We start from the raw sequence: 20,927 nt of genomic DNA on the forward strand, positions 1-20,927 counted from the left end.
GAGGGGGCCAGTGGGGGATATCCACAGGAGTGCATGAAAGGTGGGAGGCGGGTGGTCAGTTGTGTTTTTCTGGAGAGAAAGAATGGCTTTGATGTTTCAGCACCCTGAGGCACACACAGCTGCTAAATGCTTTGACCGCACGTCTCACCCTGTTGAATCCCCGCAGGAAAATAGGCTCACATGAAAACTCAGAATTTTTAGAGAGGCTTGCAGATCCTTTCGGTTTGGGACAAAGCCTTCCCTATCTGTCTCTAGCAGGTGGGCGTGTGAGTGCCCATGACACGGAGCCCCCCTCCTTGGCACACGCCGCCCAACCCACGCCCAGCCCCACGTTACAAACCCCTCCAGGCCCCTCCTCACTGGCAATTTGAGTCCCACCCCAGGGTCAGCAGAAGCGTGAAAAGGAAATTCTCTCCAGAGCCGTCCTTTCTCCTCCTCCTTTCCTGGTTTCTCTGCTTCCCAGGTTCTCCTCCCTACTCCCCCACTCTTCTATAAGAACCTGGAACGCCCCAGCTGCCCACTGTCTCTGCGGGAGCCCCAGGGTGGTGGGATTTCTTTTCCAGCAATAAGGCCCTGGGCTCAGGCACTGGAGGGGAGGAGAGGTGTAGGGGGATGGGAGTGGGGAGGAGTTGCAGAAAGGGCCCCCGCCCCCCCCCCCCATAAGGGTCAGAGGGAAAAACATCCCCTAGGGCAGGATAGAGGCCCCAGATCTGGCCTTGGAGCAACAGAAGGGCAAGCCAGGGCACTTTGCGGGTGCCAAATCCCCACCTTTGATTTCTACTCCACTTCATTACTTACCCTGGGGAGTCAAGTTCACGGTCAGGGAGGGCTGCTAGGACAAAGGCTTTGAAGCAGGAAAGAGCATGACGAATTTGGTGAGGCTGAGTAATTGGGGCAGGTGTGTGGGCAGTTTCCTGACCTTGATGTATTTCGCACGATACCTTCCCCCCCAGCGAATTGCTGGAATTAGCCCAGACTACAGAGGGGGTGAGATGTTGGCGTAGCCCTGGTTCCCGTGTGAGCATTGCTCCTTATTGCCAGAAAGGTGACAGGTTTGGCAGCCTGTGCTGACAGAGGGCTAAGTCTGAACTGCACGCACGAGGATTATTCTGGTCTTCCTCTGTGCCTTCTGCCCCAGAGACCTACCAGCAGTCCACTCTAGTTCATGGGTATGCTCAGATTTGCCCACATCCTTTGGGGGAATTGGATCCTTTCATCATCGTACAACTTTATGAAATGTTTAGACATTAGGACACCTAGGGGAGCTGCCACACGATTAGATAATAATAGTGTATTTTAAAATAGCTGATGGATTCCACGTTACTCTTCCGTTAGTGGATGGTTAAAATCCCCCTAAAAACCGCGGGGTCGGGTTTCTCTGAATCATCTCTAAGTGGTTTCTGATGGTTTTAAAATGAGGCTTAACCACATCAAAGCTGGCGTGAATGCGAGCTTCTAACCCAAAACATATCTTTAGCCTAATCTCATCCAGATTCAGATCCAAGGACTAATGGAATTAATATTTATATGAGCTTTAAACGTTATTAACGGGAGCGTGGCGCGCTGTTCCAGTCACCGTCTCCCTGTGTCCTTGACTGCTCTGCCGTGTGACTAGGCTGTGCCTCCTTAAATCAAGAGGTAGGACCTGTTTCTCCAGCCCTTGGCCCTGGGCTGCCCTGGGCTTGCTTTGATCAACAGAATGCAGCAGGAATGACGGAGTGCAACCTGGAGGACTAGACCTCAAGAGATATTAAGTTCTCTTGTCAATCAATCTCTTGGAACCCGAGGAGAGACAGGCCCGGCCAACGCCATCCCAAGGCCCCAGGCACGTGAGCGAGGCCACGTTGGACTCCAGCCCCACCATTTCCACCAGCTGTCTGAACCCGGGGGTGGCCAGAAGAAACGTGAGAAGCCATGCATTGTTGCTTAAAGCACTCTTTTTTTTTTTTAAGTTTATTTATTTATTTTGAAAGAGAAAGAGAGAGAGAGAGAGAGAGAACACAAGCAGGGGACGGACAGAGAGAGGGAGAGACAGAATCCCAAGCAGGCTGTCAGCGTGGAGTCCAACCTGGGGTTCAAGGTGGGGCTTGAACTCACTAACCCGTGAGATCATGACCTGAGCCGAGATCAAGAACCAGACGCTTAGTCAACTGAGCCACCGGTGCCTCCGAAGCCGCTAAATGTTAAGGACGTTTGTAATGCAGCAAGAGATAACTGCTACAAACAATGCCCTAAATGGTGACGGAATGGTGACCTTTTTCTACGAAGAAAACCGATCTCCTCTCTGAAAACAAATGAGAAAGTTTCCCACTTTCCAGAATAGTGAAGTAGAGTTTCTGCCTTTGAAAAAAGGGAAAAGGAAGCAGAATTGTTCAAGAGTGTCTGGGAATTTAGATTTGAAGGCCAAAATATCATAATGCTTACCCATGAAAAAAAAAAAAAAACACCCGAGTTGTTTTATTATTTAGACCGAGAGCCAGTTAGGGAGAAAGGAAAAGGAATTGATAAACGGGGGCTAGTGATTGCCTCTCAGTTTCTCCTCACTGGTGTTTTGCTCGCTTCCAGCCCAGAGGAGCTGGGGCCCGCCATCCTCCACACGTGGCGTTGAATTAGCAACATTGTGGTCTTCCTTTCTGTCCCGTTTCCAACGTTGACATTTCATGGCATCTCTCGCACTGGCGTCTCAACCCTTTTCTCGTGCAGGGATTTAAATGGAAACTCCTCTCCCAACATCAGGATTTCAGAAAGGGCCTCTCTGCTGCCTTGTTGAAAAAGAAACACGTTCTGACTACTCCTTTCATGGGGTTCTCTTGAGATTAAGGGATCTGATGCCAGAATTTAGTCCTCTGTTCGCCAGAATACTGAGCACCAAATGCCCAGAGAAAAAGAGCGAGTTAAGGAATTACTGTTCAGACTTTCTCATATGTGCCCCTTTATGTACCTTGAATTATTTTAGATGTACATACCATCAAATAGGCATTGGGTTCTGGCGCATAGTTCTGTACGTTTTAAACACGGGCAGGTATGTGTGTGTCCACCACGGCCGTCAGTGCCCAGAATACTGCCATCATCCACGAAACTGCCTCGTGGGCCCTTTTCTTGTCAAGCCCTCTCGTGACCCCCAGCCCCTGGCAAGCACGGATCTGCTCTTTCTTCCTCCAGTTTTGCCTTTTCAGAATGCTGTATGAATGGAACCATGTGGTATGTAACCTTTTGGGACCAGCTTCTTTTACTTACCCATCTGTGTTTTTGGGTGTATGAATAATTTGTTCCTTTTCTATCTGAGGAACATTCCGTGGCACAGATATATCACGGTTTGTTCATCAATTCACTCATTGAGAGATGTTTGGGTTGTTTCTTGTTTGGGGCAGTTATGAGAGAGCTGCTACAAATGTCTCTTCATTTTATCTGTCTATCTATCTATCTATCTATCTATCTATCTATCTATCTATCTGTCTGTCTATCTATCATCTATCTAGTCTCTACACCCAATGTGGGGCTCGAACTCATAGCCCTGAGATCAAGAGTTGCATGCTTCTCCGACTAAGACAGCCAGGAGCCCCACTGTCTCCTCATTTTATTTCAAAAAAATTTTTTTTAAGTTTATTTAGTTTTGAGAGACAGAGAGAGACAGAGCGTGAGCAGGAGAGGGGCAGAGAGAAAGGGAGACACAGAATCCAAAGCAGGCTCCAGGCTCTGAGCTGCCAGCACAGAGCCCGACGTGGGGCTTGAACACATGAAACCTGAGATCATGACCTGAGCCCAAGTTGGACGCTCAACCAAGTGAGCCACCCAGGCGCCCCTCCTCATTTTAATTCATAAAACTATAATGCTATTTATTTCAAAACTACTTTCTCAGAGAAATATTAAACCGTAGCTTATGATACCTTGATTTTTTATTTGAAGTGTTCATTCTAGTAGTTTGGGGGTGTTAAATGAGCATCTCCTTTGGGTAATCACTACTATTTACATAAACATATTTTTATTAAATAACTACCATAACTTAATATGCACCTACACATTTTATTTCATTTTAACTCATGTCATTAACATGCAGTGTTGTATTAGTTTCAGGTGCACAACCCAGTGATTCAACATTTCCGTATATTATTACTTGGTGCTCGTCAAGATAAGTGTACTCTTTTTTTTTTTTTTTCAATGAGTATCATTTCTTTTCAAATCTAATTAATTTTTTAAAATTTATTTATTTATTTTGAGAGAGAGAGAGTGCATGCATGCACACAGGGGAGGGTCAGAGAGAGAGAGAAGGAGAGAGAGAGAATCCCAAGCAGGCTCCTTACTGTCAGGCTGTGAGCACAGAGCCCAGTGCGGGGCTCAATCTCACGAACGATGAGATCGTGACCTGAGCCAAAACCAAGAGTCAGACGCTTCACCGACAGAGCCACCCAGGCGCCCCTAGATAAGTATACTCTTAATTCCCATCCTCTATTTCACCCATCCCCCTCCCCGCCTCCCCTCTGGTGACCATCTATTTGTTCTCCATAGCTAAGAGTCTGGTTTTTTTGGTTTGTGTCTGTCTTTCCCCCCCCCCCCCCACCTTTGTGTGTTTGTCTTGTTTCTTAAATTCCACATATGAGTGAAGTCAGATGGTATCTGTCTCTCTCTGACTAACTTATTTCACTTAGCACGGTCCTCCGTAGCTCCATCAATGGTGTTACAAATATGCCCCCACAAATTTGGATGACCCAAAGCCAAGTAAGATCAAGTCCACATAATGGATACAAATACAGTGAAATGGTTGGTGGTTTGGAGCAGGGCAATTTTCCATGTGATCTGAAGGTGGAGAGATAGAAACAGAACTTTTTTTTTTTTAATTTGGTGCACTTTGGACTTAAGAAAGCACTCGATATTGATGGCCAGAAATGGACAGAGAATGGCATGGATTGTTGATATGTGGGTTTGGGCGTCCTTGAGGGTAGATTTTAGGCACAGAAAGAACTGTGCAGGTGCTCACTTTGGCTTTACATTTTAATTTTCAGTATATGAAGATTGCAAATCCTCAATTGTTATTCTTTCCATATGAAAGCTTAGGGTACAGATCTCATTTTTCCCATTATACATCCAACAAATTTGAGGCGTCAGTTCTAAGAAGTCTTTGGAAAATACTTGGTCCTATTTACTAACTTAATTAGCCATCTTCAAACTTTTTTTTTTAAATATGAGCAAGTATAAAGGTATCGTAACTGGAATACAATTAAAATCAGAACCGCCCTCCGACAGTAAATCTAAAAGTCACAAATGGTGGGGAAAAGATACACTTCATGAAAAGAAAAAACGCTATTTTTTTCCTGGATTCAAAGCTAAAGCAATAGTCATGACTCACAGCGTTTTAAAATTGTTTCATTTTTTACGGATTTCATTTTTAAGTAATCTCTACACCCCACATGGGGCTTGAACTCACAATCCTGACTGAGATCAAGAGTCACACGCTCCGCTGACTGAGCCAGCCAGGAGCCCCATGACTCATACTTTTATGATAACACCCTTAAAGATGTTTTCACACATGTGCCTTATTTCATCCTTACTGGAATTCTAAAATAGCTGAAATACTGCCTTCCCAAAGCTTTTAGCTCAAGGGATTGTTATTCCTCTTGTGATGGGGGCATAAACAGAACGGGCATACAATGTGCGTGTCTACTCCTATGTACCTCTCCAGCCTAAGATTACATAATTTTCTGACTTCCTTAAGTCAATTGTCCTCCTTAGTCACCGAGCCTTTCTATGCATGGTTTTCTCAACATCAAATGCCCCGTTTTTATCTCGTTGGCTGACTTATTCAAGATGTATGATGGTTTGATTTGCATATGCTGTGAGATGATGATCACAATAGGTTTAGTTAACACATCACCTCATAGAGACATAATAAAAAGAAAAGGAAAAAAATTTTTTCTCCTGGAGTGAGAACCTTTAGGATCTACTCCCCTAACTTTCCTCTATACCCTAGAGCAGCATGAACTGAAGACATCCTGGTGTACATGACATCCTTAGCACTTATTTATCTTATAACTGGAAGATTGTGCCCTTGACCCCCTTCCTCTTATGCCCCCCTCCCACCCTCAGTCTTTTAAGCTGCATTTTTATTTTATTAAAAAAATTTTTTTTAATGTTTATTTTTGAGAGAGAGGCAGAGACAGAGCATGAGTGGGGGAGGAACAGAGTGAGAGGGAGACACAGAATCCAAAGCAGGCTCCAGGCTCCCAGCTGTCGGCACAGAGCCCGACACGGGGCTCGAACCCACCAACGGTAAGATCATGGCCTGAGCCGAAGTCGGGCGCCCAAACAAACTGAGCCACCCAAGTGCCCCATTAATTTTATTTTATTAAAAATTTTTTTTTTAATATTTATTTATTTTTGAGAGAGAGAGAGAGAGTGTGTGTGTGAGCAGGGGAAGGGCAGAGAGAGAGGGAGACACAGAATCTGAAGCAGGCTCCAGGATCGGAGCTATCTGCACAGAGCCAGACGTGGGACTCAAACCCATGAACTGTGAGATCACGACCTGAGCCAAGTCAGACGCTTAATTGACTGAGCCACCCAGGCACCCTGACTGCAATTTTAAACGTAATATAACTGATTTCCTTTTAGAGTGTTTTTGTTGTTTGAATGAACAATAAAAGATTCCTGGGGCACCTGGCTAGCTCTGTAGATAGAGGATGTGATGCTTGATCTCGGGGTTGTAAGTTCAAGCCCCATGTTGGGTGTAGAGATTACTTAAAAGTGAAAAAATCTTGGGGTGCCTGGGTGGCTCAGCAGGTTAAGCATCTGATGACTCTTGATCCTGGCTCAGGTCGTGATCTCACGGTTTGTGAGTTCAAGCCTCACATTGGGCTCTGTGCCGATGGCCTGGAGCCTGCTTGGGATTCTGTCTCTCCTTCTCTCTGCCCCTCACCTGCTTGTGCTCTGTCTCTCAAAAAAATAAATAAACTTAAAAAAAGTAAAAAAAACCCAAAAAACTTAAACCCCCCCAGATTCCTGAGTACTGAATAATTATAGGAAATCTAACAAATTAAAGTTACAAAGTAAACAAAACTTAAGTTCTCTGAGTTGTTTCAACATAGTAAATAAATTTGGTAAAACTTCACCCCCCAATCCCGAGTCCAGTTAATGATTTAGTTGGACACTTTATTTTTTTATTACTTTGAGAGAGAGAGAGAGAGAGTGCAAGCAGGGGAGGGGCAGAGAAAGAAGGAGAGAGTTTCAAGGAGGCTCTGCACCGTCAGCACAGAGCCTGACATGGGGCTTGCGCCCGTGAACCGTGAGATCATGACCTGAGCTGAAATCAAGATTCAACTGCTTAACTGACTGAGCCACCCGGGCACCTCTTGTTGCACGTTTTAAGTTGGTGTAATACGGCTGACCTTCCCACAGGTCAAAGTCTCTTAAGTATCCCAAGAGTATCAAATATCAAACAGGTGCATAACAACCTAACACATTTCATTTTAATACAGTGGTTTCCAGGGGCACCTGGCTGGCTCAGTCGGTGAAGCATATGCGTCTTGATCTCGGAGTTGTGAGTTCGAGCCCCATGTTGGGCGTAGAGATAACTTAAAAAAAAAAAATACGATGGGTTTCTGAGTCTCAAAAGGTTTTTGATACTTAATTTTAAATCTTCCCAGGGGCGCCTGGGTGGGTTAAGTGTCCGACTCAGTGGGTTAAGCTCAGTGGGTTAAGCGTCCGACTTCGGCTCAGGTCATGATCTCGCAGTTTGTGGGTTCAAGCCCCACGTTGGATTCTGTGCTGACAACTCAGAGCCTGGAGCCTGCTTCGGATTCTGTGTCTCCCTCTCTCTCTCTCTCTGCCCCTACCCTACTTGTGCTGCCTCTCTCTCTCTCTCTCAAATAAATAAACATTTAAAAAAAACTTCCATTAATTCTAAATCTTCCCAGACTGGAAGATATTTGTGCACAGGAAAGGATAGTTGGTAACCCAGCTAACTGAGGCTACTGCGGCCCAGGGTTTCCGGCCAGTATGAGCCGGAATGCTGCAGACACCCGGAACGGGCCTTCTCCCTGCCTGGCAGCCTTGCGGGGGAGCCCTGTCTGCAGTGGTTGTGCCAGTAACTCCAGACCCTCAACAAGCCGGTTATACGTGCTCCTTAATTCAAACACCTTTGACTTTAACAGGGATCCTAAAATATGTAAGCATCTGTTCCTTTCGACATGAAAGAATTTAAAATTCTTTAAAAGATTCTTGGAACCTTCCTTCCTCTTATTTTTTCAGACTGCACACAAGTCCCATAGATATGTTAAATGCGACCCCGGTGAATTCTGTAGGTCACACATAAATGGCCAATTTATGAGGTTTCCACTGGCTGAGGCCTGGTGAGAAGGCTGCATGCGGTGTGAGTCCCACGGTCTAATACTTGGCCCTGTGTATGTGGCCCTGCTTAGAAAGAGTCTGAGATGTAATTAAGGATCTCGACACGAGATCTTCCCGGATAATCTAGGTGGGCCCTAAATCCAGTATTTGTCCTTGTAGGAGGCGGAAGAGGGGAAGATTCAGACACAGAGAAGGCCGTATGGAGGTGGAGGCAGAGACGCGGGGAAAGAACCCCCTGGCGCCTCCAGAAGCTAGAAGAACGGGAAGGATTCTGCCCTTGGCAGGAATGCTGTCCTGCCAGACTTCTGGTCTCCAGAACTGTGAGAGAAGACCGTTCTGTTATTTTAAGCCACCCCGTTGGTGTTATTTGCTGCGGCCGCCCCAGGAAACGCATGCAGGTATGTTCCGGGCACACCTGCTGAGGCAGGTGTCAGCACGTGTGTTAAGGGGCTTTTAGGGGCGCCTGGGTGGCTCAGTCAGTTGAGCATCTCGGCTCAGGTCATGATCTCTCAGTTCGTGGGTTCGAACCCCTCGTCGGGCTCTGTGCTGACAATCCAGAGCCTGGAGCCTGCTTCGGATTCTGTGTCTCCCTCTCACTCTGCCCCTCCCCTGCTTGTGGTCTGTCTGTCTCTCTCAAAAATAAACAAACATTTAAAAAGTTAAAAAAAAAAAAAAGAATCTTTTGAGGGGGCGCCTGAGTGGCTCAGGGGGTTGAGCGTCTGACTCTTGATTTCAGCTCAGGTAATAATCGCAGTTCATGGGTTCAAGCCCCACATGGGGCTCTGTGCTGAGCACGGAGCCTGCTTGGGATCCTCTCTCCCTCTCTCTCTTTGCCCTGCCTCCGCTTGTGCATGTGCACACGCGCTCTCTCTCTCAAAATAAATAAATAAACATGTTCTAAAAAGACTTTTATTTTTTTAAAGTTATTTATTTTGAGAGAGAGCAAACGCAGGTGGGGAAGGGGCAGAGAGAAGGAGAGAGAGAATTCCAGGCAGACTCTGTGCTGTCAGTTCAGAGCCCTAGGCAGGCTTGTACCCATGAACTGCGAGATCAGGACCTGAACCGAAATCAAGAGTCAGACGCTCAACTCACTGAGCCACCCAGGCGCCCCAAGGCTCTCTGAGTTGCAAGTTTGGAAACCCAGTGATGCCACCCTATTCATAAACGAGGCACTTGTAAGGACCTGGTTTACTAGAACTGAAGGTCAAGAAAGGATCTGGGCCTCAGAAAGGGATGAGAGGCAGGACATAGAATGAGGGCAGGACCCTGTTTATCTTTACGTCTGCTTCATTGTTTTTTCTCCCGGCCACCCAGCTTCCATGTAGAATATGGCCACCCCGCAGCTCCTGTAGGTATATGTTACTATTCCAGCCACACAGAGAGACTAGTTAGTCTCATTCACCCCCACACCAACTTGAGTAGCCCAGGTTCCCAGCTGAGTTTGATCCACCAATCTTGGGGGCAAGATTCACCATCTAAACATGGCTGCCGGGTACCTATGTCTGTAGGTCAGGAGGCTGATTCTCCGAGAAAAGCAGGTGTTGAACAGTGTACCTGTAGCACCTGTCTTGTTGCTCTGGGTTGTGTATTAGTTGGCTACTGCCCCGTCCCACAATGTTGTCTAAAAAACCCCAAATAATTAGTTATATTCACAGCCCTGCAGGGCAGCTGATCTAGGCTGGGCTTGGCTGGACAGTCCTGGAGCTCAGGCTCTGGGGATGACAGCCACCAGGGAACAGCTCTTCTTGTGGTGACGGCATAGGTACAGGAGGGCGAGCCCCAAATGGCAAGCACGCTCCAAGCCCGGGCTTGCCTCACATGCGCCAACACCCTGTTGGCCAAAGCGTCACGTAGCTGAGCCCTGGATTGGTGGGGCGGGGAAGTACACTCCTCTAATGGCGTTTAGGTGGGTGGGAGAGGATTTGGGGGTAATAATCGAATCTATCACACGGTACAGGGTTTTTAGTACTGGAACAAAATGACCAAACGTGATGCGGCTCTGCCATTATGTACCTCCTGACGTAGTGGAACGTGAAGTTCTTAAAACAACCTATCAAGGCTCCTGCCAAACATGTTTGAATTGAACCTCGTTAAGCCTCTAAACTGAACTTCCAGTACGTGGGAAATACACGGAGTGGTAGAGGGAAGGGTTGAACGGATCCTGTATTCGTTATCAATTGCTGAGGAACAGATAACCCCCCAAACTGAGCTACGTGAGCGCTGAACAGCATCTCACACGACGGTACGAGAGAAAGGAAGGAGAGAGCCGGGTGTGACCTAGTCTCAGGAGGCATAAGCTGTCACTTCTGCCACATTCCGTTTGTTAGGAATGACTCAGGATGTGGCTGACCCTCAAGAGGAAGTTCTGTCTTTTGAGTCAGGAGAGTCAAAGAATGTGTGGACATATTTAAAAATCACCCCTGGAGGGGCGCCTGGGTGGCGCAGTCGGTTAAGCGGCCGACTTCAGCCAGGTCACGATCTCGCGGTCCGGGAGTTCGAGCCCCGCATCAGGCTCTGGGCTGATAGCCTGGAGCCTGTTTCCAATTCTGTGTCTCCCTCTCTCTCTGTCCCTCCCCTGTTCATGCTTTGTCTCTCTCTGTCCCAAAAATAAATAAACGTTGAAAAAAAATTAAAAAAAAAAAGTATTTAAAAATCACCCCTGGAGTGATTCAAAGGAACCAAAAGCAGTGTTTCACATTCTTGACTGGATCCTGGATTTCTTTAAAAAAAAAAAAAAAAAAAAGCCATCCAAGTAATTCTAGGGGACAGTTGGGGACCTCGGGTATGAAAAAAGTATCAGATGCATGAGACAATGATTGATAATTTCCGCAGGTGTGATAAAGGCGTTGTGGTGATGTGGAGGAAGCTCCTTATCCTTAGAGGATACAAGTGGAAGTCTTTAGGGGCGCCTGGGTGGCTCAGTTGGTTAAGAGTCTGACTTCGGCTCAGGTCATGATCTCGCGGTCCGTGGGTTCAAGCCCCGCGTCGGGCTCTGTGCTGACGGCTCAGAGCCTGGAGCCTGCTAACGATTCTGTGTCTCCCTCTCTGCAACCCTCCCCCATTCATGCTCTGTCTCTGTCTGTCTCAAAAATAAATAAACGTTAAAAAAAAAAAAGGAAGCCTTTAGCAGTGAAATGGCATGATGTCTGCCGTCTGCCATTTATTTTCAAACAAGTCAAAGAAAAAAGAGATAAAGCAAAAGAGGCAAAATGTTAACACTTGAATCTCAGCGGAGAGTACGTATGTGTTCATCGTACTCGTTCTTGACTTTTATACTTCCAAAATTTCTCAATTAAAAGTAGACAAATGCAATAGGATGGTTTGGGTGAAGTTCAGAGTGAAGTTCTCCAGCTCAAGGCTGAGGAATCAGGCTGTCATCCTTGGCTTGCTTTGCCCACAAGGAAACTGAGAACTTTTGCTTTTAAGTAAATGTTCTTCTTTCACCCACTATTTCTCGCAAATGGGGGCCTCATCGGCTTGAAAGAGACCCAGGAAGGAATCGCTGGTATCTGGGTGACCCTCCCTCTGCTAAACCAGGCAAAGAAGCCACAATGAAGATATTAAAGACACGTAGGACCCGCAGGACAAACCGCAAACAGGTGTCGAGGAGCAAAGTCAATGTGCTTTACAGAGAACAGAAGTTGCAGGACCTTCGGTGGCCAGCTGAGATAAGGAATAGGGGTGGGGAAGACGACCCCCTCAAACTTGCAGCCTGTGTTTCAAAGGCAACCACCAGGAAGTCTCTGTTAGGCAACGAGGACTCCTTGGAGGAAGAGGAGGGAGGTCAAACAAAGACCTCAGGACAATGCCTCCGAAACAAGCCCACAGTCTCCACTTGAGAGTGCTTAAAGAGAATCCTACGCGCGCGAACTTGAGGTCAACGATAAAGTGAATAAATTCATAAAACCTGAGTTCAACCTCCTATAATAGTTTAAGAACTCACCGACACAAACACCATCTCATCCATTCAGTGCCGTGCGTTTTTCTTACAACCAGGCATTGATTTTCAAATCCCATTTGATCGAAGTACTGATAGGAAGCACATAAAATCAGAATGCAGGAACTTTCTGCAGGGTAACAGGCGCCCCTCTGCCCACCTATCTTAGCAACCCTTCTCCAGTGCTTTGGTCTCTCAAAGGGTCTCTCATACCCTTTCTTTTAACCAGTGCCATCATCCTAGTTAATGAATGTTAATAGGAGACTTGTGGTTTTGCCTTTTTGAAAATTCTACTTTGAAAAGAGACGCATAAAATATGTGGACCTTATTTGGATCCTGTTTCCCAGAAAGCCAGTTGTAAAGGTATTTTTAGGGAGACGGAGGGCATTTACCGGTGAATCCAGGTATTAGATGACTTATATTAAGAAATAATTTTAGGGGCGCCTGGGTGGCGCAGTCGGTTAAGCGTCCGACTTCAGCCAGGTCACGATCTCGCGGTCCGGGAGTTCGAGCCCCGCGTCGGGCTCTGGGCTGATGGCTCAGAGCCTGGAGCCTGTTTTCTGATTCTGTGTCTCCCTCTCTCTCTGCCCCTCCCCCGTTCATGCTCTGTCTCTCTCTGTCCCAAAAATAAATAAACATTGAAAAAAAAATTAAAAAAGAAATAATTTTAACTTTCTCAGATGTGAAGATGGCGTTGTGGTATGAAGGCCAATGATAATCTACTGTGTGTGACAAATTACCCAAACCATAGTATTTTATTTTATTTTATTTTATTTTATTTTATTTTATTTTATTTTATTAACTAAGCTCTACGCCCAACGTGGAGCCTGAATCAACAACTCTGAGATCAAGAATGACAATGCCCCACTGACTGAGCCAACCAGGCGTCCCCAAGTGATAGTATTTTAAATGTAGGCTTCTTGTTATTTAGGTGCGGCAAAGTCAACAGATCGGGAGGTGACCGCCATTGGGAAGGCAGTTTGTTATACATCCCCACAGAAGGGGGTATATCGTGCCTCAGGTGGGCCACATGGGGAAGTATCAGGGTCATCCAGGAGGCAGAGGGAGTGGGAGAGAATATGGGCCAGCGCCTTGACTGGGGTTTCCACAGGAAGGAATGGGCAAGACACAGAAAGCAAGTTGAAGATTGGCCGGTCTGAATAGTTTCGATGCGCTCTGGGGCCTGGGGATACCTCTAGTTGTGTGACACTGGCCCTGGGGTGATGAGTGCAGGTGGACAGTGACCCAGAGTGTCACCCTCTGGGTGACAGTCGCTGTCACCCAACAGGGAAGTGACTGGAGCACAGGCTCTGGACCGGTTGGTTTGCACAGGAAAGGTCTGCACTGTCTCCGGGAACTGGCTTAGGCCTGGAAAGGACACTCTCTCCAGGGTCAGCAAGACTCCGCATGTCAAAGTATCAGGGACGGATGATTAATGCACACAGCGATCTAAAGTTATTTTTCGTATTTCATACAGTTTCTAAGGGTCAGGATCTGGGAGTGGCATAGCCAGGTGGTTCCGGCTCCAAGGTCTCTTAGGAGGTTACCGTCAGGACGCTGGCCAGAACCACGGTCATCTGAAACCCGCCTGGGGCTGGACGGTCTGTGTCCAAGGTGGCCTAGGCATATGGCGTTGGAAGGAAGCGTTGGCTCACGGCTGGTTTTGGCCAGCAGCCTCGGTTCTTCACCATGCGCGCCTCTCGATGGGACTGTCGGCTTCTGTCACAGACAGAGAAACACAAAGCGAGCGAACGAGAGAGGGGTGAGCCACACTGACAAAAATACATTAACATCAGCAGAACTGTCACTCCTGTCGCGTGCTACAGGTCACACAGACTAACTGTGGTGCGCTTGTGGGGGAACATGAGTGCTGGGAGGCGTGGGTCAGTGCCAGCCGACTCACAGACGGCGGCAGTCCGCGAAGATTCATACCCTCCGCGTGTGCAAATAAGTCAGTCCCTTCCAGAGTCCCCGAAGTGTCATGTTCTTATAGCATCTAGCTCCACGTCCAGAATCTCATCATCAACTCAGGTCTGGGTGTGATTATCTCCCCTTAGACACGCTTCCTCCAATACAGGTCTTCTCGATAAATTGTCTGTCCCATCCCCTGTGTATTAGTCAGAATGGGTTGCTATAACAAAATACCACAGACTCGGGGCGGGCGGGGGTGGGGTGGGTTGTAAACAATAGGCACTTCTTGCAGTTCTGGAGCCCGGGGCGCCCAAGATCGGGGTTCCATCTTGCTCAAGTGTTGGTGAGGACTCGCTTCCTGGCTTGGAGCTGGCTGCCTTCGTGATCTATTTTTACACAGCAGACAGAGATAAAGAGCTAGCTCTCTGGTCTCTTCTTCGTCTTCTTTTTTTGTTTGTTTGTTTTTTTTACTTTTAATGTTGGTTTATTTTTGAAAGAGAGTGAGCACAAGCGGGGAAGGGGCAGAGAGAAAGGGAGACACAGAATCTGAGGCAGGCTCTGGGCTCTGAGCTGTCAGCACAGAGCCTGACACGGGGCTCAAACTCACAAACTGTGAGACCGTGACCTGAACTGAAGTCGGACGCTCAACCGACTGAGCCCCCCAGGTGCTCCTCTGGTCTCTTCTTACAAGGGCACTGATCCTACCAGGAGGACCCCACTCTCCTCGTCCCATGGAAACCTAATTACCTCTAAAGGTTCCCTCTCCACACACCATCACATTGACGGGGTAGGGCTCCAACGTATGAGTCTTGAGGAGACACATTCAAGTCCGTAACACCCTTCCCACTGAATATATAATGGGACAGACATAGAGTCACCATTTCAGATGCTCTTGCTCGGAAAGGGGGAACATGAGGGCCAGGAAGAAGTCGCTGGTCCACGTAGATTCTAGAAGCTAGTCAGGCAAACATTGTAAATTCCTTAATTACGTCTCAAGGCTTAGGAGCTATACTCCCAGGCCCTGGGCTCTGCCCTCTGGGCTCCTGGTTCTTCCCTGCGAGTCATCCTTCCTTCCTGGAAGGTATCATGTGTTTGCCGCTGAATGATATTCTCAGCCTGCCTCTTGCCACTAGACTTTTGAGGGTCCGAAGGCCTCTTTGTACTTTGTACTGTCTCTGCCCTTTCAGTCTGTGGTGGTGATATTCCTATACATGTGGTTCTCTTAAAGACTACGAGTTTTCTGTGAATCTCACTACTATCCACTCCATTAGTCAAAGGCAGCACCCACAGGCCTCTCTGAGATGAGCCCTTCTCTACCTTGGGCTTCTGCAAACAGCTGAGGGTCAGTGTGGCCACATGTCCTAGGAGCACCGTCCTCCGACTGAGAGGCTCTGTGCGTGTCCTAGTCTATACGGGCTGCTGTAACAAAACACCACAGACTGTGTGGTTTATAACCAACAGATAATTTGTTTCTCCCAGTCTCCGAGGCTGGAGACGTGAGATCAGGGTGCTGCACGGTGGGCTGAGGGTCCTCTTTGAGGATGCAGACTCTCTGTGTGTCCTCACATGGTGGCAGGGGCCAGGCAGCTCTGAGGGTCTCTTTTGTAAGGACTCTAATCTCATTCAGAGGGATCTACCCTTGTGACTTAACCACCCCCTCAGCCCATCTCCTAATACCACTGCATTGGGGATTAGGATTTCATTTTTTTTTTTAAGTTTATTTATTTATTGTGGGGGAGGGGAGGGAGAGAATGAGCAGTGGAGGGGTAGAGAGAGGGAGAGAGAGGATCCCAAGCAGGCTCCGAGTTGTCAGTGCAGAGCCTGATGCGGGTCTCGATCTCACAAACCGTGAGATCATGACCTGAGCTGAAATCGAGAGTCGGATGCTTAATTGACTGAGCCACCCAGGCACTCCAGGGATTAGGATTTCAAAACATGATTTTGGAAGGGACACAAGCATTCAGACACCTTTAATCTCTTTAGAGGGCCTGTTGTCTGAGAACAGAGCTCTGGAGTGCTACCGTATATCTTTCTGAACGCTCTCCCTTTTTGAACAATGTTTATTTATTTATTTTGAGAGAGAGAGTGTGAGAAAGAGAGAGAGAGAGAGAGAGAGAGAGAGAGCGCACAAGCAGGGGAGGGGCAGAGAGAGAAAGGGAGAAAGAGAATCCCAAGCAGGCTCCATGCTGTCAGCACAGAGCCTGACTTGGGGCTCGAACCCATGAACTGAACCTTGAGACCATGACCTGAGGTGGAATTGGGAGTTGGAGGCTAAACCGAGCCACTCAGGCACCCCTATCGGTGCCGTTTTCATTAAGAGGTTAATTAAAATCCTATTAGGTGTTTTTCATGGAAATGGACACCAAGATTCCAAAATTAGGATAGCAAAGTGAAGGATCAGAAAGAGCCAAGATGATTTTGAAGATGGAGGGAAGAGCTTCACTATCTGTTATAAAACTGTGATATCGAAACCGACATGATATTGGCACACCGAACATTTGAGAATAACAATAAAAGCCCCAAAACACATGTGGGGCGATATTTGAAAAAAAAAAAAAGGTATGTATTAACTATCTATTGCTATGTAACAATTTAGCCCCAAGCTTAGCAGCTGAAAACAATAGAGCTTATTGCGATGCAGTATCTGAGGATCAGGAATCTGGGAGTAGCTTAGCCAGGGTTCTCTCAGGAGGTTACCGTCAGGATGTTGGCTTGGGTTGTGGTCATCTGAAACTTGACTGGAGCTGGGGGACTCGCGTCCGCCATGGCCCAGGCAGGTGGCTGTAGATCAAGGGCTCTCTTTGCCACATGGGTCTCTCCACGTGCTCCTCAATAACGTGGCAGCCTGCTTCCCCCAGAGAAAGCGATCCCAGAGAGGGCTAGAATGCAAGATGGAAGGCTGCTGTCTTTGGTCGCCGAATACCAGAAGAGACACCCCATCCCTATTTCTGTCCCCTCTGACCCTGGCATCACGTGGGAGGAGATTGCACCAAGGCATGAATTCCCAGAGGCACGGGAGCATCGTGGGTCATCTTGGAGGCCGACTACCACAACATTGTTGAGGGGCCAAACGTCATGTTGTTTATCGTTGACAAACTTCAGCAAAAAAAAAAAAAAAAAAAAAAAAAAAGAGACTGATGAAGCAAACTGAGCAAAATTTAGGCTTTCTCTCTGGGGGTGACAAGATGGCTTACTGGCCCAAGCATCCTCTAGAAGCCAGTTACTCTCTTTTCTGCCCAGACTCCTGACTTGCCCTGCACCAGCACACAGCGCTCTCCCAGCTGGCTACCAATAAATGCGGCTGCATTCAGGGGGTGGGAGACTGAGTCAGCAGCGTGGCCCCATAAATGCTACCAGATGAACCCGAATGTGTTCTCCCTCAGGTCTTATTCTGAGATGTGCTGAAACACACCAGCACTTTTTCCATTTTGTTCCAAAATGTCTGGAGGAACAGTGTTGTGGCCTTGCCTTCCAGGTCAGTGTTAACCATGGGGTTTTAGCAGAGTCAGCGGTCTTGTTGAACTTTGCCTTAGCCCCGACTGTGAATTCAGCTTGGGCTCATTCTGTCCCTGGAGTGTAGTTCCTTATTTTATCATGAAAAATAAAACAGCGTTGGAAGATAACCAGCTGTGCCTGCTGGGCCACAGTTCTTTAATGTATTAAGGAACTCCATGAAATCCTAGTGTTCACTTACACAAAGTATTTCTATAAGAATGTAATTAAAAATTTTTTTCCTAAAGCCTGGGTTAAATGTTAACTCGTGTGATGAATTTTCCAGAGGAATTGGGAACTAAAATTGGGGAATCTGACAAACTGCCATTTTGGGTGTTGTAAGAAATTTGTAGGGCGCCTGGGTGCCTCAGTCGGTTGAGTGTCTGACTCTTGGTTTTGGCTCAGGTCACGATCCCAGGGTCGTGGGATCGAGCCCTGTGTCAGGCTCCCTGATGAGCATGGGAGCCTGCTTAGGATTCTCTCTCTACTTCTGCCCCTCTCCCCTGCTCACGATTTCTCTCTCTTTCTCAAAAACGAAAGACCGAAACAAAACAAAAACTTGTGCATTTTAGGATAGAAATAAAAATTTATATTTAGGGCTGTCCCTCAATTTGTTTTTGGAGATAACACTTCGGCGGACTGCTTTTAATTATTCAGATGTTAAAAAAAATACCTCCCCGTCATTTTGGAGAAGTCCCAACGCAGTAAAATAATTAGATCCTACATATTTCAGACCGGGATATGAAGGGATCTGTGTGATGCTAAGTCAGTGTATCTCTAGCAGGATAACAGTGGGGAGGACAGGAAGAGTAACCACCATGGTGTGGTGGTCTGGCGATGTGTTCTCTTGGCTAGACTAAGCACTTTGCCCAGAAATCCCTTCTTGTACGTTTCCAGTTTGAGCTACAGGGGTATTCCAGCTTGAGAGTTGCACCTGCCTTTCACCAGCTGGGCTTTTCTTGCTGAATCTTTCAACCTAAAACCGTGGAAGGCTGACACTGACATGACTTGTACAGATTATCTAGTTCAATTGGGTTCTAAATTTCGTCCATTCTAAGAGTCACCTGGGAAGCTTTTTTGAAATACAAATTCCCCGGTGCCACTTATGAAGATTCTGGTTCAGCAGGTCTGGGCCCGGGACATCTGTATTTCCTTTACAAGTTTCTTAAGTGGTTTTGATGATAGGTCAACAAGTGGTTTTGCGGGGCGCCTGGGTGGCGCAGTCGGTTAAGCGTCCGACTTCAGCCAGGTCACGATCTCGCGGTCCGGGAGTTCGAGCCCCGCGTCGGGCTCTGGGCTGATGGCTCAGAGCCTGGAGCCTGTTTCCGATTCTGTGTCTCCCTCTCCCTCTGCCCCTCCCCCGTTCATGCTCTGTCTCTCTCTGTCCCAAAAATAAATAAACGTTGAAAAAAAAAATCTTTAAAAAAAAACAAACAAACAAGTGGTTTTGCTACCCACTTGATTCTCATTTTATAGTTAGGGCGACCAAATCCAAAGAGAAGGGACATGTCTTTGGGTTAAGGAAAATGACAGGAGGGACAAGCAGAGCCTGTGTCTTGATAAACCTCTGGCTGCTACATTTGCGTAAACAAGGCTTTCTTCAGCTAGACGGTGATGCTTGACCAGTGACTGTGTTTGTGGTACAAAATGCCAAAGGAATAGTTCTTGAGGAATGCAGAGGAGAGAATATTAAAAGAGTTGCAGCACTGAAGCAAACTTCCTGGCGAAGAGTTCTAAGAACCGGGGATGATTTGCATAAATGGTAAGACAGAGGGCAGCCTTCTCCCCAAGGTGGGAAAGCCATAAGAAGGCAGGGTCCACCCCGGCTCAAGCAGAAGGTGTAACTTAAGACAATGAGTAGAGTGTAGGAAGGATCTGCTACGTACGTTTAGGAAAATAGGCAAGATGGTAGGAATAAATTGCTTTTAAATGCTGTGGCAGAGGCATGTTTCATAATATAGGGGTGGCTCATAAAATTTGAATGTACAGCACATTTTGCCAATTGAGACTGATTGGGAGGAAACTTTTTTTTTTTTTTTAGCTTTAAAGTACATGAATAAATTTCACCCTGAGCCAGCAAGTTCTAGCAAGGCACAGAGTCTTGCAATGATGAACTGTCTCATTTTAACAACAGTGTTATTAAATAAGAAGTTAGTAACGATGCTTGGGGAAACTACATTAGCAAAAAGAGAAAAATGACATGTAATTAGTCGTATCTAGTCTTTCCATGTAAATAGTACTTCCAAGATGCTGGAAGATGCTTAAAAACAGTCTTATAGAAACAATTTTGTGTTTTGATGGAAACCTATGCTTGTCTAGAAGATGCCTTCCAGGCTGATTCTCATCTTTCAATGCCTTGGAGACATTTGACACTCGTGTAATTACAGGTGAATAGTAGATGAGCAGGCTGTGTCCTGTGTCATTGCCCTTCGTCCCCATCCTGTGGAAAAAAGCCAATTTGCTTTCCTTTGCACTTGCCTTTCAACATTTTTTTAAATTCCATATAAATGTGTGTGCTTTGACTCTTTTAACAAAAGGTTTTTATTTTTTTATTATTATTTTTTATGAATATAATTTATTGTCAAGTTGGCTTACATACAACACCCGTTGACTCTTTTTTTGAACTGGTTTTAATATCTGCCTGTTTCCTCATTAATTAATGAGTGGCACAAAATCTGTAACACGTCATTTTTACATCTGTGTGACATCATGATTTCACCCGTCTGAAAATGACCCTTGAACAGTCCTGTTGTCTGTCTCACAAACCTTACTCCTGTTGTCTTTTTATCTTACCGATTTGCCATCTTTCTGGCGGGAAAGATCTAAGTCATGTTTTATCTGGATTCGCACATTTTCCAATTAGAAGCATCTAAATTAATAAGGTTCTATGTTCCGGGTCTTAAGATTTGTGGTCAAATTCTTGTGGCCTCAGGAAGCTGGTATTTTCTCCACCGTCACTTAGTTTCCCAATGCACATTTCTTCCTGTTTCTTTAACCTTCTTTGGAGCCAGCTGAATTGGTTATGATAACTTTAGATGACCAGATATAACACAGTGGGGGCAACTAGAAGTATGCAACAAGTTATTTTTAATTAAAACAATTTTTTAATGTTTATTTAATTTTGAGAGAGACAGAGACAGAGCAGGAGCTGGGGAGGGGCAGAGAGAGAGAGAGAGGGAGACACAGAATCCTTAGCAGGCTCCGGGCTCTGAGCTGTCAGCACAGAGCCCGATGTGGGGCTGGAATCCAC

The sequence above is a fragment of the Prionailurus bengalensis genome, chromosome A1 (assembly GCF_016509475.1).
Source record: "Prionailurus bengalensis isolate Pbe53 chromosome A1, Fcat_Pben_1.1_paternal_pri, whole genome shotgun sequence".
Taxonomy (NCBI): domain Eukaryota; kingdom Metazoa; phylum Chordata; class Mammalia; order Carnivora; family Felidae; genus Prionailurus; species Prionailurus bengalensis.